The sequence below is a fragment of the Temnothorax nylanderi genome, unplaced genomic scaffold (assembly GCF_030848795.1).
Source record: "Temnothorax nylanderi isolate EJ_2023f unplaced genomic scaffold, tnyl_v1.0 TNYL_tig0123_pilon, whole genome shotgun sequence".
NCBI classification, from domain to species: Eukaryota; Metazoa; Arthropoda; class Insecta; order Hymenoptera; family Formicidae; genus Temnothorax; species Temnothorax nylanderi.
Genome location: NW_027249185.1, coordinates 202,604 through 209,336, shown reverse-complemented (window position 1 = coordinate 209,336; position 6,733 = coordinate 202,604).

Sequence of the window (6,733 nt, the reverse complement as noted above, 5' to 3'; positions counted from 1 at the left end):
TATATATAATATATATGGCAGTTTCTCTTTAAAATATATATGTATTTCAAGTCGAATCCAGATCAAGCGAACGAATGCGAACGGACATGAATGGACAACTTGTTGCGCCGTTCGTATATTCACTGGAGCAAGGTGTTCATTCGCATTTGTTTGTGTTCGTTCGCTTGATTTGGATCTGGCTTAAAATAATAACTTTTGATCGAACGGATTTAATAACATAAAATCTATTATAATTCGCGCAATGCGATTGATATTTTACATGTATTGGTCGTTGCCGATGTAGATAGATAAGTAGGAAAATATAGTATAAAAATGTATATGATTGTACATTTAGATAAACAACACAATAAAAAAATAGTACATTTTACATTTTTTGAATTTTTGGACGTTGGAAGATTTCGCATACTAATAGATTTTTATTAAAATTGTATTCTCCGTGATCGTAAATAGAAATTAATTCAATTATATGCCATTCTTACAAGCCAAGCAATTAAAATGGATTACGATTAAGGAATGAAGAAATATATATAAATATATATTATTTTCTATGTATTGCAGAACGATGTGTTTCTTATTAATAAATTATTAATATTGGCTTTCCTAACTCAAGAAGTATTATACCAATAGAGAAAGACGATAATTAGACTAACAAGTAGAAATCTCATGTCACTTGCTAGACTTCAGGAACGCTCTTAAGTGCATATATACACTTATTAATTGTTAATATAGGGGAGACCGGGGCGGAGTCGTCACTACAATTATCTCGAAAATCTGTATGTTGTGTGAACGCGCCATTAATATTGTAAACACTACTTATGGTGCCCATGTGACCAACGGTTCTTTAAAATTTGGTTAATCAATCAATAATTCTTTAAAATTTCTGTTAAAAAAAACAGTCAAGTTTACTGAAATTTCTATAACTCAAGAACTGATTAACCAAATTTGAAAGAATTATATATGAAATAAGGGTAGAAAAAACTGAAAAATATACTAGAATTAGAAATAAATCGATATCTCAAATATTGAGAAAGCTACAGCGTAAAACACACTTTTCTAAAAAATGAAAATCTCCTTAAAATCTAGACCGGTCGACAGATTTTAATAAAATTAGAGGAGAACATACTTTCTATGATACTCTATTTGTGTACTAAAATTCAACTCGGTATCGAAAAAATTGTAGAAGTAGATGCGTGTACAAAAAATCCGTACACACACACACACACACACACACATACATACATACTTCCGGACATTTTTTACTAATATGATTTCTCGACGTTTTGGAACATTCTAAATCTATTTCCATCAAAATCTCGAAAATTTTTTTTTCACCATCACAAAGCTTCCTCTATGAGGAAGCAATAATTAATAAAATGTATCCTATCATTTTTCATGATCGGAATTGTAAGTACATGTGTATGTTCAACGTAGTCCAAGGTCTAACTGGGATCCTGTCACGGTTTTATGTCAGATGAGAGATAGGTCATACAAAGTCAAGCTTCAAAATGGCTCAATACTAATTTATAGAAATAGAAGGTTTATAAAGCTTGTTAAAACCCCGACCGTATCGTTAAACGCGGCTTCTAAAACAGAAGTTTCTAAAAAAAAAAGAGAAAAAGATAGAACCAAAGATTTATATTGAAATAGTAGATAATGAGGTCGAACCGAATCCAAATGTAAACGACGAAGCTGAACTGCAGGCTAAGCACCTCAGAAGCACCTCAAGTGCAGAAGAGTTTGAAGATTCTAGAATGGAGTCAGAGAGTACAGGATCAGATTCTGAGGTGGAATCCGGAAACCAAACTATAAGAACTGCATCAGGCAGAGTAAGCAGACCACCTCAGAGACTGAAGCTGTAGATAGAGGTGCCAATGATTATATCCAAGCTTCATGTTTTATATGATTATTTTTGTATTGCATAACTCTTTTATGTTCTTGCTTACGACTAATCCTAAAAAGGGAGATGTAAGGTAGATGGCACTGTGTGCATCTTACAGGAATTATGAATTTTTATTTAAAATTTATCCGAGAATAGAGTGACGACTCCGCCCCGGCAATTTTGACATTTCAATTTTTGCACCTTTGTCGTTTTCACTCTATACCAGTTGAACAAAGCGACGTAGACCAAAAATGTCCGTATAAATACATTTTACTAAAATTATTTGTTTTGTTGTTAAAAAACGGCATTGAAAAAACAGTAACGACTTCGCCCCGGTCTCCCCTATACATATATACACGAAAAAAAAAGATTTATTAACAGCATTAACCAACAACAATCTAATTAAAAATCCTGTTAATTCAATAACAATATTAATGGAACAAATACGTCATGCTTTTGTTTTAATAAAATGTTATTTATTGCATTAATATTGTTACTATAATTAATTAAATAACAGTATTAATATTAATATTAATATTATTTAATTAACAAGATTATTTTCAATTAAACTGTTATTAGTTAATGCTGTTAGTAATCATTTTTTCCGTGTACATATGTGTATAAATGTGACCATATTAATTCTTTCAGGACATATTTTGTGCGGAGAGTGCGAGATAGACGTCGAATACTTCCCATATATCGACGAGACAAAATATTAATTACTTATTTCAACGGGGTATATGTATGCGAGATAAAACAAGACGGTTTGAAGCTGCAGTACCGTTACTACCTGTTCCTCGGAGCATCTCGTTCTTCCCGTCTCCTTCTGCTTCGTCGTCACGCTCTCGGCGACGACTCAAGAGAGAGGAACAAGTATGGTCCGGCGCCCGTGGGCGACTCAGCGTCTCACGCTTTTTCCCCTTCCCACCCTCTCGCGTATATTTTTATACCGTGCGCCTCGGCGCCTCGTGAAATCTCAGGGTTGTTAACCCTCAGTAACGAGGTTGTCGAAAATTCAGCGGGATGGAGATTTCACTCCGGGCAACTTTCATGTCTTTCTCTCTCACGAAAATTATAGGCTGCCTCTCTAATTACTCGATCTCGCTCGAATTCGTTCAGCGAACTTTTGATGCGACCGATCGGATGGAGCGTTTTATTCTGACGATCAACATTGTAGAAACTTTCTTTGCGCCGATGGACCGGTGTGCGTAAGGATCGTAAGAAGTAATATTCCGAACGACCATTTTCATGGATAAAAAATACAAAATTTGCCATTATGCGCATCTTTCAAGGAACTCCAAGTGCAACGGTATTGATATTCATCCTTTTGCTTCATACTTTTTTTTATATTACTAGTTCTAGTTACGAGTTCTAGCAAAACAAATATTTTTCCCGTATTGAATAATAATTTTTGCTTTATCCACCGCTAATTACATACCGTATACATGCAATTAATGCAGCATCGAACCGTTACCGGCGTTTCTTTTACGTTTCATTGCTGTTACATAAATAATTAAGACCAGGCGGTCTAGTTACACGCGAGCCGAACGATTAAGATGCCGGCCTATTAACCGCTAATCGACGTCGATCGTAATTACGCGGCGCGTCCGAAGTGGCACGATTCTAAGGAAGCGGCTCTTGAGATCGTTGCCCTCTTTTCCCGGCCTTTCGCGACCTCGCTCGGTCTATATCGCGAGCAAAAACAAACGGGGAAAAATGTCTGCAAAATCGAAAGGATAATATTATCGCACGCGATTACAGTTAGTCCAAGCGTGCAAAGGATGTATACGTTATATACAAGTCGAGACAAGTGTCGGACGATAACACGTCTACGCTTCCGCGAATATGTAACGCGCGGTTACATACGGGCTCGAAACGATAGAAGTACAAAAGAAGTACGGCGACCTATTAACCGGCATGTCGTCGTCGTCGTCGTTGTCTAGGTCCGCCGAAGTGGTACGATTCGGAATGGCCAGACACGCCGAGAGCGTTGTCCTCTTTCGCGCGAATCGTTCACTACCTGCAGGCGAGCGTAAAGTCACCTCACCTGCCGTATCGTTTGCCTGCCTCGCCGCGGCAGGCCGGAGGCGATCGCTGGTCCTTTTACCCCTCTCTCTCTTTCTTTCTTTCCGTTGCCACCATCGCGAAAAAAAACATTCGCTTTCACGAAAGTCCAGGTCTCCGGTAAGCCTCTCCTTCGTTTACCCGATGCACGAGGTGCCGCACGAGAAAAGATGTACCGCACGCGAGGGACCCGCGGTGAAATCCGCGGTTTCTGCCGGCGTTTCTTCCGCAGGGAGACATACACGCGCTGCAGAACGGGCACAGTAAAGTCTGACATTCGCTCCGAGCCTGTGGTACGCGAGCAAAAAAAAAAAAATTCTAAGACCGCGGGATTTGCGATCTCTCCATTAGGATGTAAATACTCTTCTCGATCTCACGTCGTTGTGAAATTTTTGACATACATTCGTCTTTTCATAGATACCGATGAAGGATATTTCTTGAGGAATGGATAGTATCGTTGCCGATTGGAATCACACAGGTAGCGGAAAAAAAAAGTAGACGAACCAGTCTCCGCTTAGGACTTCGCTCTTGTAATTCTTTCTACCGGCCGGCCGTTCGTTTCGTGGCACGACGATAATGCGCCTTCTCAGGTACTTCTGTCGGCGAGAAAAGTTATCGGACGAAATTCTTGGCACGCGACCTCGTTGCACCGTTGTTCGCGCCGATTACCGCCTTCGTGTATACGCACGGCTCGGAGTCCCTCGTTACGAGAACGACGTCGCCGATCTGCGGCTCCGTCGAATAGTTTTCCCGGTAGAATCGCGATCATCATGGTCGTTGGCCGTTAAACGACCGAATTTGACACGCTCGCGACCACCGCCCGATCAAAGCCGCCGATTTTCTATTACGCCGATTTCACGCGCTCGTGCGTGAACGCATGTTGCCGTGCGTTGCGATTTTGCGGTCACGAGACTGCTCATTAGCGTGTCCCTTATTTGTAGAGCAGGCAGTCTTTTTCGTTGCATCATGAATTTCACCGTTTCTCTTCTATTGCAACGTAACAATATGTTGAATTTCAAAGTGACTCAAAATAATATCCAAATAATTTCAAAATAACTTTAAAATAATGTTTTAAGGATGTACATCCGATTTTTCAGTAACGAAACGAATAAATAATGAGGAAAGAGAAAACAAATTCATAATTATGTACTTTCTAAATGATAAGATATATATGGATATTGTTAGTTTAGCGTTAATATTAATGTGTGACGTCATTTCTAAGCAAATAAGGTTCACGATTAGCATCGACGTTATGACCACCGCGCACCGTAACGAAATCTAATCTGCGGTTCACGAGGATGACCTCGTATTCTTAAAAGAAGTTATATCCTAAAATCCGTACGAAGAAAAGGAAAAATTGTAAACAGTTTTGCAGAGCGTGTAGAAGCAGCAACACAAGAAGAATTTAAATGCATGCCGTCCGAGATCATGTTAAGCACCTTTTAAGAAATTTTATAAAAACAAATCGTGCGAATTTGAAAAAGAGTGTTTATTTTATGTAAACTACGAAATACACTCAAAATGATACAGTCTTAAAAACACTATATAACTTGTAAAGAAGTTAATTATCATCTTATTGTTTGTATTGCTTTGTAAATTACAAATTCAAATTTAAAATCTTTCGTTAAGTTACGAATGGCCAGCCTGGCCATGATAGCAGGAAGTTTAGTTGACGATGACAGCAGTGTTTTGTTGAAAAAAAAACTGTTTGTCAGTAATCTATAGTTGGCAGTCAATAAAGAGTTCGATTAGAATTTTAACATCTATGTAATTATTTAAGATAGTTAAATCCAACGATTATTCAGTAAGGCTAACATGCCTTCACATAACTTTACTATTATGATTAGGTTTACATAATTTTAAATGCAAAATTCTTCTTCTGACTAATTGCACTATTCAACAAAAAAGCAATGCACGCAAGAATGGGAATAAAAATCTATAGAATATTCTTTAATTAAACTTAAGAGTTTTGCAGATCGTTGAATACTAATCTGATGTCGAAGTTGATAAATTTAAAATGACGGAGTCAATATAATACATATGAACAAAATAATCGAATTTTTAATTTTGATATGCGTCATATTGGTTCCATTATTTTGAATTTATCAACTTTGACATCAGATTAATATTCAGCGACCTAAAAAAACCCTTAAATTTGAATCACATAATTAAAAAATATTTCATAGATCCTTAATGGTCTATGTAAGTCGCAACTTTAACGCAATTAGACTCTATGTTATATAATCATCCATATCTTTTTCATCATAATTGACACAATAAGTTTCTTTTAAAGACGGAAAGTCCTAAGAACATATTAATTGTGATAGCAATAACACTTCTTTTTAACACGTCACATATCATACTTATAATATCTATGCCAAAATGCACTAAAATAGCTCTTTTTTACAACTTTAACTGCAAATTTCTCAAAATTATGACGTGATAGAGCAATTTGGCCAACAGTCGTATTCAGTGTCCAAAAAGCTATAAGAAATGGTTATTCTCGTTCTTGTGCTCGGAAAAAAGTAATTTTTTGTTGAACAGTGTTATACATATAGATATTGATTTGTAGATCAGAAATAAGAGAAAAATACACGGAAAAAGAGCAGCTGCTTCAAGAAATAGAAGATTTGCAACGAGAATATATATACAAAAACTGGGAATACAAGCAAGAGATACTTCACAAGTGAGTTCTATAAGAAATAAAGTTTGTGGTAGGCTTAAAAATTCAACATTGCAATTTTTAGAAGAAAAACACAACAAAGAAATAGAAGTTGAAAAACAGAAATT